This window comes from Diabrotica undecimpunctata, chromosome 8 (assembly GCF_040954645.1).
Source record: "Diabrotica undecimpunctata isolate CICGRU chromosome 8, icDiaUnde3, whole genome shotgun sequence".
Taxonomy (NCBI): domain Eukaryota; kingdom Metazoa; phylum Arthropoda; class Insecta; order Coleoptera; family Chrysomelidae; genus Diabrotica; species Diabrotica undecimpunctata.
The window spans coordinates 136,903,238-136,919,311 of record NC_092810.1 but is presented as its reverse complement, the minus strand read 5'-3'; positions in this window follow the sequence as shown (position 1 = coordinate 136,919,311).

Below are 16,074 nucleotides of genomic sequence, written 5' to 3'. Positions count from 1 at the left end.
ACTTGGCAATATTGTCAAAACTTTGAAAACACTAGTTGCCAGATTCCAACAGATGTTCAACAGATTTCAATTTTATGCCTATTTTCTTATAATTTTGGGATGAAATGGTACCTGAATACCTTAAAAACCTAAGATTTTAAAAAGTTAAAGTTAATTTAAATTATAAAAAATTAAATTTAAATTAATTAATGTAGAAAGGATGTCTTCAATTTCTTAAAAATGAAAATAAAACACCAACATGGTTCACACAACTTTATTCCAACTTCATGTCTTCTTGTCGTCTGTCATCTGTCATTACACATTGACAACCTTGACAGAACATCAAATTTAAATTAAAAAAAGGCGGCAACAATAAGAAGCCTACAACTCGGCCAACCGACAACAAGAGCGCCCTCGCTCTTCCATATACAAAAATACAACTATTTGGAAGTACATAAACATGACAAAAATCATAACATTCATAAATATTTGTCATAACATGTCATTTGTTATAAACTGTCATTGAAAGTACATAAACATGAAAAATCTTAACATAAATATTTGTCAACATCTCATCTGTCATAAACAAAAATATAACTACACTGAAAGTACATAAACATGACAAAAATCATAACATTCAGAAATATTTGTCAAACATTATTTCTAATAGACATAAGTTATCATAAAAACCTTTCAGGAATTATTCCTCATAAACGTAATTCATCATAAGTATAAGTTCTTAATTGTAGACATAATGGGTAATAATAGACACTAATTGTTTTGCGCAAATATAAATTGTAGTTGTTAAACATAAAGTAAGTAATTTAGTGTGAACAAAAATGTGAATAAAATAAGAACCATAATATAAAAGATTAAAATACTAAATAAAATCTTAAGTTCTGTATGGATAAAACCCATATAGAACTAATAATTTGTAGAGGAAGACTTAGTTTAGTGTGATGATTTCATCCATAATCTGAGATGATCAGCATCAAATACACCTTCGAATGGTTTCTGAGTCACCTGAAACCCCTCAACATCAGAAATTATATATCTGTCATTAGGTAATATTTTCTTAATAATATAAGGTCCCTTAAATTTAGGTAATAGTTTCTTATTTACACCAGGTGTAACATCAATATTAGGTGTCATGACATAATCACCAATATTATAAATTGAAGCTTGTTTATGTCTTGAATCGTAATACAGCTTATTGACTTCTTGGGATTTCTCTATCTTGTCACATGCATTATGTCGTAGTTCGTTAATATCAGATTTGTCTTTGTTAATGGATGACAGAAAATACTTTAAATGATCTTTGACATTACCTACTTGGTTCATTCCAAACAATAGTTTAGAAGGTGTCTGGCCTGTAGTTCGATTAACAGTGTTGTTGACGGCAAATTCAACTTCATTAATTACTTGATCCCAACATTCTGGGCCCTTGGTTAGTTTCGCTATCATTGGTATAATGAACCGGTTGAACCTTTCAATTTGTCCATTGGCTCTTGGTACGCCAGTAGCTACAAGAACATGCTGTATTCCATTGTCTGTTAAAAATTCAGTGAATTGTTTGGATGTAAATGCTGAGCCTCGATCAGTGACTATTTTTAAAGGTTTACTGTAAGTAAAGAAGTATGAGCTTAAATACTTAATAACCTCATTACAATTAGTTGACTTGCAAGCATACAATTTCAAGAATTTGGTAAAGCCATCTACAATTGCAAAAATATGTCTATAACCAGTTCCTTTAGATTTTTCAAGTGGTCCACAATGATCCAAATGTAAAATATTAAATGGTTTGTCTCCTTTTGGTATGTTGTGTAAAAATCCTTCCTTTTTACCACTGTTAGGAGCAAATACAATGCACTTCAAACAATTTGTAATATAAGTTCTTACCTTTTGTCTCATATTAGGAAACCAGTAGGATTCTTTTATGGCTTCACAACATTTATCTAAGCCCACATGTCCTAATTCATCATGGCAACTCCGAATCACATTGTTTTCCATTGATTCAGGTACATAAAATAGTAGTAAATTATTACTTTTTCTATAAAGTATGTCATTGTTCATTTCAAACAACTTATGCTCACTGGATTGTAACGTCTCCTTTAATTTACATATAATATCATCTTGCCCTTGTTTAATAGCTAAATTATGTTCAAAAGTGTTTTCCTCAATTATTAAAATACTTCCAAAGCACCTACTTAAAGCATCAACATGCTTCATGCTTGTTCCACTTCTGTGTTCTATAGTATAATCAAAATTATCAAGAATGAGACTCCATCTCATAATTTTAGGGCTAACATCCTTCTTCTGTAAAGCTGTTGTTACACTATTACAATCTGTCAGTATCTTAAATTTAATTCCATATAAGTATACTCTAAATCGGTTAAGTGTGTTGATAACTGCTTTTAGTTCCAAAATAAAACTATGCTGTTTAGATTCTGCTTGAGTAGTTCTCTGACTGTAAAAGAACACTGGATGAAATTTTTGATCTGCTTGTTTTTGGAGTAATATCCCACCATAACCACTAGAGCTTGCATCACAATGGATTTGAGTTTCAGCTGTAGGAGAATAGAGAGCTAAAACAGGTTTGGACACTAAAATTTGTTTTAAACTATGAAAACTTTTCATTTGTTCTCTTCCAAATTCAAATGAAACATTCTTTTTTAGTAGATCATAAAGTGGTCCAGCAATTATTGAAAAGTTGGAAACAAATTTTCTAAAATATGAAGTAAGGCCTATGAAACTGTGTAACTGTTTAACATTTCGTGGTACTGGGTACTCTTTAATTGCATTAATATGTCTGTCACTTGGTCTTATCTCATCACCGTTAATTATGTAGCCTAAATGATTTATTTCAGTCATTAAAAAGGAGCATTTGTCAAGACGGAGATTCAATTTGTTTTGAACCAATAAGCAAAATATCTCTTTTAGAATAGATAAGTTCTCTTCAACAGTTTTTGTTGCTATTAATAAGTCATCAATATAAATTAGTAATTTGTTATGTTCCATTAAGTCCTTGAATATAGTATGAATGTATCGCATAAAAACAGATGGTGAATTGCGCAAACCAAATGGCATTTTCAAAAATTCATATTGAGCACTGGGAGTTACAAATGATGTGTATTTAATTGAAGATTCCTCTACATTAACATGATAAAAAGCACTTTTGAGATCCAAAGTTGAAAAATAATGTTTATCTTTAAGTTGACAAAGTTGATCTTCAATTAGTGGGATTGGAAAATTATCCCGTAAAGTGATTTTGTTTAATGAACGATAGTCTACACATAGTCTGAAGTCATTAGTTTTCTTTTTAATTAAAACTATTGGTGAACTATACTCTGAATTACTCTTACGAATAATATCCTTATCTAACAAGTCATTAATTATTTCTTGTACAGCATTTTTTTCAGAATATGATAACCTACGTGGTTTATAATAAAAAGGAACATGATTTGGATCTACAACAATTTTCATTTCACATTTAGTCATAGGTTCATTAGGTCTTTCTGGATTTACATAATCAGTCATAAAAATATCAACTAACTTTTGTCGATCTAAATTATTTAAATTAGGATTGATATCAATATTAATTTCATTTTTATCTACATAGTCAATATGTAAAATATCATTGTCAATATTTGTATTTTCAATATCTTTAGAAGAAATCTCTACTTGATTCCCTGAAAAAGATACAGTAAGGTTGTTGTTCTGCATAAAATCTCTACCTAACAGACATTTATATGGTATGGTTTCATTTGGTACAACATAAATGAGTAAATCAATAAGTATGTCATTAACTTTCATTTTAAACAACACAGAACCCAAAATTTCTAATCTACTTTGGTTAATACCCTGGAAAGTTTTCTCAGGAATATCAGAAAATTCAAAATTGAAAGATTTTACAGTATCTAAAGTTATTAAGGATATAGCACTACCTGTTGGATATTGCTTGATATGCACTTCGCTTGTGCCGCTGGTTAATAATCAAACTCCGTGCGAAAACAAAACTGATTTTATTATGAATTACACAATACATGAATATATAAACGCTTATTATGTATTATGTCCGCTCGCTCTGATGTTGTGTCACCGATCCCGTCTCGTACTTGAGTGCCGCTGTCGTCTTTGGGGTGCCTTAAGGGACTCCAAAGAAGACAGCACTCAAGTACGAGACGGGATACGGTGATACAGCATTCAGAGCGAGCGGACATAATACTTAATAAGCGTTTATATATTGTATTGTGTAATTCAAAATAAAATCAGTTTTGTTTTCGCACGGAGTTTGATTATTAACCAGCGGCACAAGCGAAGTGCATATCAAGCAAATCCATGGTCCTTCGAGCCGGATCATCAAATTTTTGTGTTAAAACAGTGTAAATTCACCGAATTCCGAACTCATATTTGTGTCATCAAATTAGCGGGCGAAATAGTGCATTCATAGTGGCCCGAGCGCGTTATAGACTGTCGAACGTTAATCTTAAGACAGTTACATAATTGGACAACTGTGGGTTTAAAATCTGTGAAGACCTGAGGCATATCCTTGGCGCCAGGAGGCTAGGGCTGTTAGAATAAACATACAATATTTTGGTGAGCATTATCCATTTCACATTCCCTTATTTATCAGTCTTTGTACCTTTATTCTGCACATGTGATAATTCTGAGAACGTTAGGGTCGAATATCAAGCGATTTATAATCTGTTTCTGTTTACTGTTTAATTCATTATAAAATTATGGAGAATTTAAAGCGAAAAAGGGGCGGTTTTAAATGCAAACTCACAATATTTTCGAAATTTATATTAGCGTTAAATGATAAAATAACTAAGGGTGAAACGATTTCAGATTTAGAAGTATTACAGGCTATTGAAATGGTAAATAATATAGAACATTTACAGGGCGAATTCGATGAAGTTCAGGGGCAAATAGAAAATACGGTTCAATTTGAATTATTAGAGGATGAATATACGGAACGCGAAGAATTCTATAACAAATATTATTCACAATTAGCGGTAGCGCGAAAAATCATTCGCGATAATCAACAAGTAGCTTGTATAGAAAGCGATAAAGCAAGTGAGCGCTCTAAGAATTCATATACAGGGCATTGTATTGAGCTTAAACCTATCGAGTTATCAAAATTTGATGGTAATTATAATAATTGGTTAGATTTTGCAGATCTTTTTGAATCTTTAGTTAACAGAAATGAGTACTTAGACAATATAAGGCGTTTTCATTATTTACGAAGTTCATTACAGGGCGGTGCGGCGCAGGTCATACGAACATTAGAGTTTACCGCCGAAAACTATGCAGTTGCGTGGAAATTAATTAGGGAAAGGTACGATAATAAGAGATTATTAATTTCCAATCATATTAATGCCTTATTTAATATAGAGCCAATACATAAAGAGTCATCTAATAGATTGCGGCAATTAGTTGACATTTTTTCGAAGCATTTATACGCGTTAAAGCAGCTAGGGCTACCTACTGATTCGTGGGACATACTCCTTATTCATATTATTTCTTGTAAGTTCGATACATCGACTTTACGCGCATGGGAGAATAGCAAAACACATAATGAAATTCCTAGTTTTGATGATTTTAAAACGTTTTTAAAATCAAGGGCGGACCTCTTAGAATCTCTTGAGGTAAATCAAGCTGAAAAGCAAAATACACGAAATATTTCTCAGGCGGGCGCGTATTCACGGAATACGAAATATTCACATAACATTCGCGGTCTATATTCATCACAGGGAACTTTAAATAAATCGGATAATACACAGTGTTGCCCTATTTGCAAAAGGGAACACAACATTTATCAATGCGGCGAATTTTCAAAACTTTCATCTAGGGACAGGTTTGATAAAGTAAGGCAGGTCAATCTTTGCACGAATTGTCTTAAACCTGGACATTTCTATAAGCGGTGTAGACAATCAACATGCAAGAAATGTGCGTCAAAACATCATACGTTATTGCATCCAGATAGGTCAAGCGAACAGAACGCAGCTCTAGTTCATCAAGCGGTAGAAAACGCGAGCGATATACGATCTGCAGATAATATACAAGGTAGTTTGAACACTACCAATTTGTCAGTTTCGGCAGTTAGCGCTGCAGATCAAACTATACTGTCCACAGTATTAGTTAATATTTTTGACGGCCAAGGTAAGGCATACATAGTGCGAGCTTTGTTAGATTGCGGTTCACAAAGCTCATTCATAACCGAAAATTTATGCGATAAACTTAGATTAAAAACGACAAGCGCGAACATATCAGTCATGGGCATAAATAATATTGCATCTCCCGTTCGATTCAAATGCGAAATAAATATACAGTCGCGTAGCGATATAACTTTTCATAAAACTTTAAATTGTTTCGTAATACCAGAAATTACGGGGTGCGTGCCGGCATCTGAAATAAACATTAGCGATTTGCAGATACCTAAACATTTAAAATTAGCGGATAATCATTTTCATAAACCACAAAAGGTCGAATTGTTGATAGGAAGTGATCTATTTTGGCAAATACTGGGCGCAAACAGAATTAGTTTAGGTAAAAATAAACCATTCATGCAAGAAACAATGTTTGGCTGGATCATAGCAGGGCCGTATATCAGCCAAAACAAAGCATCAGAAAAGCGAATAACTAAGTGTAATTTCACAAACACAATCGAAGTTACAGAACAGCTAAGTAAGTTCTGGGAACTTGAAGAGGTTTTCAATGGAAAACCTGCACTCTCGGGCGAAGAAATTGCATGCGAAAAACACTTCGAAGATACGGTGAAACGCGACGCGACAGGCAAATTCATAGTATCATTGCCATTCAAGGAATCGATAAGTTCACTCGGTGATTCATTTCGTCAAGCAAAAAATAGATTTTTAAATCTCGAGCGTAAGTTGAATAAAGATGCCAATCTTAAAACTCTTTATAGCGAATCCATCCAGGAATATAAAGAATTAGGACATATGAAAGGTTTATGCAGAATTACGGAAGCGGCAACAGACTTTAGGGTAAATACTACATTTTATTTTATGCCACATCATCCAGTTTTAAAAGAAAATTCTTTGACGACACGTTTGCGCGTTGTGTTCGATTGTAGTGCGTCAACTACAAACGGCATTTCATTAAATAGTATTCAAATGGCCGTACCAACCTTACAAAATGATTTACTCTCCATTTTATTGCGTTTTAGAACACACTTATATGTAGTTAGTGCGGATATAGAAAAAATGTACCGTCAGGTATTGGTTGCAGATGATCAAAAATCCTTACAATGTATCTTATGGCGAAATAATCCGGAAGAACCGATTGAAATATTTCAGTTACAAACTGTTACATACGGTATGAAATGCTCTTCTTACTTAGCGATTAAATGTCTAATGACATTGGCAGAGGAGCAAGAAGCTAAAAATCCTAACATTGCTAGCATTATTAAATCCGATTTTTATGTGGACGACCTTTTGACAGGTTTTGATTCAAAACAGAAAGCGCGCGAAGCATGTAAACAACTTTTTGAGGTCCTCAAAGGCGGAGGATTTACATTGCGTAAATTCTATTCAAATGATTCTGAAATATTGAGAGATATACCGGATAATTCAACTACGGGTTCCGTTATTCAATTCGGTGAAAACGAGAAGGCGAAAACTTTGGGATTATTGTACTCACCGCAATCAGATACTATGTTTTATAGTATAAGTTCATCTCTAGGCCATATAATCACAAAGCGAACTTTATTATCGGACATAGCTCAAATTTTTGATCCCTTGGGTCTATTAAGTGCGTGTACCATCATAGCGAAAATTATGTTACAACAACTATGGCTCGAGCGTCTTTCATGGGATGATCCCATACCGGAGCATTTAGCAAATAATTATTTACAGTTTAGGAATAAATTAGGAAGCTTAAACAATTTAAAAATACCTCGGCATGTTATATGTTCTAGTAAGGTCAAACTAGAACTTCATGGATTTTGCGACTCCTCAGAAAAGGCGTACGGTGCTTGCATATTCATTAAATCTACCGATTCGTTAGGCAGGTCGTATTCATTCTTATTATGTGCAAAAAGCAAGGTTGCGCCCTTAAAGCCAGTTACTTTGCCGCGTTTAGAGCTCTGTGGAGCAGTAATTTTATCGCGTTTGACCAATAAGGTCAAAAATTCATTAAATGTGCAATTTGATACGTGTTACCTCTGGACAGATTCATCGATAGTACTTAGTTGGTTGAAAACAGCAGCCAATGCATTGAAGACGTTTGTTAGTAACCGCGTAGCAGAGATCCAGGAAACCACTTCGTTTGCGCAGTGGCGTCATGTGCCAGGCAAGGATAATCCTGCAGATCTAGTGTCCAGAGGCGTGGAACCAGATAAAATGATGGAGTGCAACTTATGGTGGCATGGACCGGAGTGGATCGTGCAAGATTCAGATAAATGGCCAAATTTACAAGTTGTCCCTACTGAAACAAGCGAAACAAGGAAAAACATAAAGGTTTTTACGAATAAACTTGATGAAACACAGAATACGGAAGTATTTTCATTTGAGCGCTTCTCTAATATTTTACGTTTAAAAAGAACCGCTGCATATGTGTTCAGATTCATCCGCATGTGTAAAAATAAGGAAAGAACTTCTGAACCCCTTTCTTTGGATGAAATACATTCTGCATTTAATCGTATTCTAAAACTGTGTCAATCACAGTCATTTTCTAATGAAATAAAGCATTTGAACCAAAAGGGATCTTTAGATAAAAACAGCAAACTTATAAATTTATCTCCATTTCTTGATGATCAGGGCATCATGAGAGTAGGCGGGCGTTTAAAGCATTCCGAGTTTACGTATGACAAAAAACATCCCATCATTTTAGCGGCAGATCATATAGTTACGTCGTTAATATTTAATCATTTTCACAAGGATCTTATGCATGCTGGTCCTCAGCTTTTACTTGCAACTATAAGAGAAACTTTCTGGCCGTTATCAGGAAGAAATTTAGCGCGACGTACCGTACACAAATGTGTAAAATGTTTTAGATTAAAATCTAAATCCATTCAGCCAATAATGGGTGACCTACCTGCCCAGCGTCTCGCAGGTGGCCCACCGTTTATTGTAACAGGTGTAGATTATGCGGGCCCTTTCTTAATTCGCGATAGAAAGGGTCGAGGTTGTAAACTAATAAAGAGTTACATGTGTCTTTTTATTTGTTTTTGTACGAAGGCCATACATTTAGAATTAGTTACAGAACTGTCTAAGGAATCATTTCTGTTGGCCTTTAAAAGATTTATTGCGCGAAGAGGCAAGCCTCAAAAGATGGTCTCCGACAATGGAACCAATTTTATAGCAGCTAGTTCGGAGTTAAAATTGTTAAGCAAATTTTTAGAGCAGCACACTCCCGCGATAAGGGAATCCTTGCTAAAGAATAGTATTTCGTGGTCCTTCATACCTCCCTATTCTCCACATTTTGGCGGACTGTGGGAAAGCGGAGTAAGAACAGTTAAGCATCATTTGCATAGGGTTTTGGGGAACGCGCACTTAACGTTCGAGGAATTTTATTCGTTGCTTGTGCAGATTGAAGCTATAATAAATTCCCGACCGATTCATCCTTTATCCTGTGATCCAAATGATCTCTCCCCATTAACCCCTGCACATTTTCTCATCGGAAGACCACTTATTACCAATCCAGATCCAGATTTGCGTCATGTTCCAGTTAATCGGCTCTCAAAATTCCAGCATATTCAGCAGCTTTCTCAGCATATATGGGAACGATGGAACAAAGAATACATCTCCGAACTACAAAAACGCACGAAATGGACTACTACTAACGGTGAAGTTGCGGAAAACACGTTAGTGCTCATAAAAGAGGACAATTTACCTCCATTAAGGTGGAAGTTAGGTCGCGTGATCGAACTTTTACGCGGCAGTGATGGTGTAGCCAGAGTTTTTAGGATAAAGACAGACAATGGTATCATAACTCGTTCATTTTCCAAGGTGTGTCCGCTACCCGTTTCGGAATAAGTGTAGTTTGAACATTTGAACATTTAGCATTAACAGACGATTTTGTTGGCAGTGTTTGCCAAGGCGGGCATGTTCACGCCTCTATCCAATTCAAATTTATTTTATACATTTTTACAACCCGGCAACATAGTAGCGTAGGAAGAGATTATACCATATGTGAAGATAAGGCGAGTCCCTTAAGGCACCCCAAAGAAGACAGCACTCAAGTACGAGACGGGATACGGTGATACAGCATTCAGAGCGAGCGGACATAATACTTAATAAGCGTTTATATATTGTATTGTGTAATTCAAAATAAAATCAGTTTTGTTTTCGCACGGAGTTTGATTATTAACCAGCGGCACAAGCGAAGTGCATATCAAGCAAATCCACCTGTATCTACAATAGAATCAATATAAATAGAAATTTTGTCCTTCAAAAGACAAATTGGCAACATATACCCACTTGCATTATGCTGTTCCACAAAAAGTGCAGTGTTGCTTTCTACCTTGACCTTGGGTGGATTCATCCTGGACTCATTCTTGGGGCAGTTATTTATTTGGTGATCCATTGCTCCACACATATAACATGAACCCTTCTGTCTAGCTGGTTTAGTACATTGAACTGCAGAATGTCCCATCTCATTACAGTTGTAACATCTAATAACTTTGCTTCGTGTAGCTAGATTATTTTTAAAAGTAGTTGGTCTTTGCCAGTCATATTTTGAATGTTCACGTTTTGTAGTATAGTTTTCCTTTGCATTAGGTTTCTCTTTTCTATCGCTTATTCTACCTTTTCGAGCACTAACAATTCTTTCATAACTCACAATGTCTTGATACAGGGTGTCTTCATCACGATGCTCTTTTGACATAATAAAATTACTCAATTCCTTACTCCACAAACCAATGGCAATTTGTTCTTTTGTTTCTTCAAATGGCAGTTCAAGTGATTTGCATAGAGAAACTTTCATATGGAAATAAATGGACACATTCTCATTTGGATTTTGAGTACACTCTTGCATCTTTCTCCATAAATCTGTTTTATTTTGTGAAAACAGAAACGTTTTCCGGAAAGCCGTTTTGAATTTGGACCAATCTGTGATTTCTTCATTTCTGCCTATAAACCAGAACTTTGCAGCACCTTCGAGATTGCTTTTGGCTGTTTGGTATATAAATGCATCTGGCCAATTGTGTAGTACCGCTGTAGACTCAATTTGCTTTAACCATACTGCTGCTTGGCTGGAATCACCTTCACCACTAAATTTTTCAATAGTTTTAGATAAATCTGGCATTATATTAAAATTTGGTACAGGATTACTTATTGTTGACATGCTGTTTTGTAGTTGTAACATCTGAAGCATCTGTGCATTCTGTTGAAGCAATGAATTAACAAGATTTACCATATCATCATTCGGATTCACATTATTATTTGTGCCGGGGCTATTCACTTGGGGTGTTAACACAGGTGGTGGTGTACCCGGTAGGTTATTTTCGAGGTTATCCATAACGAAACATAAAAAATATAATTTTCTTCTATCCTAACAACACAGGGGGAACATAAGTATAACCCCACACCTGATTCTGTAGAAAGGATGTCTTCAATTTCTTAAAAATGAAAATAAAACACCAACATGGTTCACACAACTTTATTCCAACTTCATGTCTTCTTGTCGTCTGTCATCTGTCATTACACATTGACAACCTTGACAGAACATCAAATTTAAATTAAAAAAAGGCGGCAACAATAAGAAGCCTACATTAAACTTCTTTTAAAAAGTTAAAAAGAATGTTTAGTATACTTTTTCCATTGTCAATTTGCCAAGCGTCGGCTTTTGAGGTTCTTTGATGTCGATGCCGACCATTGGCGTGGAAATTAAGAAAAGGGATCAGTTATCAAACGCATATTTCAAGAAAAATCATATAATTTTTATTAATTTTTACATAATTATATTCAGGAAAATTTCTCAATTTTTGGGCAGAAATTGTTTAAACAATTTTTTAAACAAATTCAAAATATCACCTTTTGTGCTCCAAAAAATATTTTTTAGGTTTTTGGGTGACTCTAAATAAGATCTATGTCATTTTTCTCAAAAGTTAATAGTTTTGGAGATATAAGCGATTTAAAATCCGAAAAATGCGATACCTAATATGCATTTTCGAGGCTTGAAAAATATGTAAATGAGTATTTTTGAGATTCAAGAGTATCTAAACTAAAGTATCAACATTGATTTTGGTGAGAAATCGGAGCAATATTTTCCGTAGCAGAAAAAGGTGATCTTTTGAATTTGAATTGTTTCCGGCAAAAATGTCCGGCACCCTTCAACCTTCGATTTGTTTAAACGGGGCATTTTTGAATAGGACTCTTCAAAGGACAGAATCAGTTTTTTTTTCAAATGGGAGCGGGCTCACAACACCGAATAAATAACAAATTAATTCTTTCAAATTAAAGCTTGTTAATTTTAGTGATTTATAAGAATATTGGACTTATTATTTAGTTTTTACATAAACCATAATATTTTTTTACAATTATCTGTAAATAATGGCTCATTCTGTCAGAAAATTTTAAAACATTGTCTATCCAGCAATTAAGATAGTCAACTGAAATTTAATTTTTAAACACGGCCTATTGTTAATGCACAAACAGGGTGAATCTTCAATATTTTGCTTCGAGTTAGAGATATCTGAAAAAGTTATTTGGAAAAGATGTTCCAAATATTATTTTAACCCCACATAACAAAGTTTTATGTCAAAATTCGCACTTTTACTTTTTTCATTAATTGAAGAGCTTATTTCCAGTGTCTTAAATCCAAAATTTCGATTTTTTAAATTTTCTTTTTTTAAACTTTATAGATTTCTTCAAGTCTAGAATAAAGTTATATGTACCAAAACAACTTCTTATTTACCATTTAAAAGTGCATATGAAAATTGTAAAATTGTATAATTTGTATGTTAAATTTGTATGAAAATCTGTAATTTCATGGATTTCATTATATGGATGTAAGACACTTTGGAAATAAGCTCTTCAATTGTAGTCAGGATTCTAAAACGGACAGTTGGCTGTCCCGAGATGCATCTTTAGACAGCCAATTGTAGATTTAGGATCGAGATTACAAATAATACTGAAAAACTAAAATTGCGAATTTTGTCATGAAATTTGGTATGTGCGTTTACAATAAGTGGAACAACTTTTCCAAATAAGTTTTTCCGATTTCTCTAACGCGAAGCAAAATATCGAAAATTTACCCTGTTTGTGGATTCGCAGTAAGCCGCGTTTAAAATTTAAATTTCAGATGACTATCTTAAAAAAATGTGCACTAACAACATGTATGACTGTGCAAAATGTCAAATCTGTATGTATTTTAGTAGCTGATATATAGAGTTGTCTTCATCTTAAATGCGACACACTGTATAATAATGAATACTAGTGTTCAAGATGCATCGCGATAGCTGTAAAGAAATTAATTAGAAGGACTGAAAAGAATCGTCAGTGTGCCTGTAAAATTGTAAACTGTTCGCTGAATAACGTCTTTTGCAGCAGTGTCAATCCTACCCAATTTTTTATTTGGTCGCTTTCGTTTTAAGGAATGATCTGTAACTGTGCCTAATTTAATAATTGTATATATCGTCTTATACCCGATTTTTTTAATACATGAATTCTCGAAACAATTGCATTATCAGCCATCCCAATATTTTCTTTTTTCAAACACTCATACATATTTAAAACTATTCTTTGGGATTGTACGTGCAAATCTTTATTTTTTAATTCAGAGCTGTCATTAACATAATTGTCATTATTTATTGATAACACAGAAGTTGATGCATCTTAAAAAATGCCATCCTAGAAAAATATAATATTACTTATAACTTATATTACCTATACCTTATAATAAGCCTCCGCCTCTGCAATAGGAAATATTTTAGGGTATCGCATAGCAGACAACAGGTGTTCATTAGAATTTATTGGTTTGCGCTTCGCGCTGTTGCCATAATGCATGAGTTTAAAATTAGTGAATATAACCTTAATACCATTATTAATATATCTGCAATTTTTCATGTTTCCAGGTAAGGTATAAAATCAATGAAATTTGGAAAAAAATAATACAATTCTTGAAACCGTTTTTGAGAACTTGGATTCTTAAAAGTTGTCTGATTTCTTAAAAGTCGATCATTATATCTATAAAAGTATTACCGCTAAATTCACCAACAGGGCAACGTCGAACGTTCAAATTCTCTCCAGACTACAATGTTGCCAATATTCGAAAATTACTTAGAATATAAGTAATATATACAAAGTTCACGGTTGCTTTAATTCATTAGTGAAGAGTCCATGGAAATATTAGTACTGTAGAAAGGATGTCTTCAATTTCTTAAAAATGAAAATAAAACACCAACATGGTTCACACAACTTTATTCCAACTTCATGTCTTCTTGTCGTCTGTCATCTGTCATTACACATTGACAACCTTGACAGAACATCAAATTTAAATTAAAAAAAGGCGGCAACAATAAGAAGCCTACAACTCGGCCAACCGACAACAAGAGCGCCCTCGCTCTTCCATATACAAAAATACAACTATTTGGAAGTACATAAACATGACAAAAATCATAACATTCATAAATATTTGTCATAACATGTCATTTGTTATAAACTGTCATTGAAAGTACATAAACATGAAAAATCTTAACATAAATATTTGTCAACATCTCATCTGTCATAAACAAAAATATAACTACACTGAAAGTACATAAACATGACAAAAATCATAACATTCAGAAATATTTGTCAAACATTATTTCTAATAGACATAAGTTATCATAAAAACCTTTCAGGAATTATTCCTCATAAACGTAATTCATCATAAGTATAAGTTCTTAATTGTAGACATAATGGGTAATAATAGACACTAATTGTTTTGCGCAAATATAAATTGTAGTTGTTAAACATAAAGTAAGTAATTTAGTGTGAACAAAAATGTGAATAAAATAAGAACCATAATATAAAAGATTAAAATACTAAATAAAATCTTAAGTTCTGTATGGATAAAACCCATATAGAACTAATAATTTGTAGAGGAAGACTTAGTTTAGTGTGATGATTTCATCCATAATCTGAGATGATCAGCATCAAATACACCTTCGAATGGTTTCTGAGTCACCTGAAACCCCTCAACATCAGAAATTATATATCTGTCATTAGGTAATATTTTCTTAATAATATAAGGTCCCTTAAATTTAGGTAATAGTTTCTTATTTACACCAGGTGTAACATCAATATTAGGTGTCATGACATAATCACCAATATTATAAATTGAAGCTTGTTTATGTCTTGAATCGTAATACAGCTTATTGACTTCTTGGGATTTCTCTATCTTGTCACATGCATTATGTCGTAGTTCGTTAATATCAGATTTGTCTTTGTTAATGGATGACAGAAAATACTTTAAATGATCTTTGACATTACCTACTTGGTTCATTCCAAACAATAGTTTAGAAGGTGTCTGGCCTGTAGTTCGATTAACAGTGTTGTTGACGGCAAATTCAACTTCATTAATTACTTGATCCCAACATTCTGGGCCCTTGGTTAGTTTCGCTATCATTGGTATAATGAACCGGTTGAACCTTTCAATTTGTCCATTGGCTCTTGGTACGCCAGTAGCTACAAGAACATGCTGTATTCCATTGTCTGTTAAAAATTCAGTGAATTGTTTGGATGTAAATGCTGAGCCTCGATCAGTGACTATTTTTAAAGGTTTACTGTAAGTAAAGAAGTATGAGCTTAAATACTTAATAACCTCATTACAATTAGTTGACTTGCAAGCATACAATTTCAAGAATTTGGTAAAGCCATCTACAATTGCAAAAATATGTCTATAACCAGTTCCTTTAGATTTTTCAAGTGGTCCACAATGATCCAAATGTAAAATATTAAATGGTTTGTCTCCTTTTGGTATGTTGTGTAAAAATCCTTCCTTTTTACCACTGTTAGGAGCAAATACAATGCACTTCAAACAATTTGTAATATAAGTTCTTACCTTTTGTCTCATATTAGGAAACCAGTAGGATTCTTTTATGGCTTCACAACATTTATCTAAGCCCACATGTCCTAATTCATCATGGCA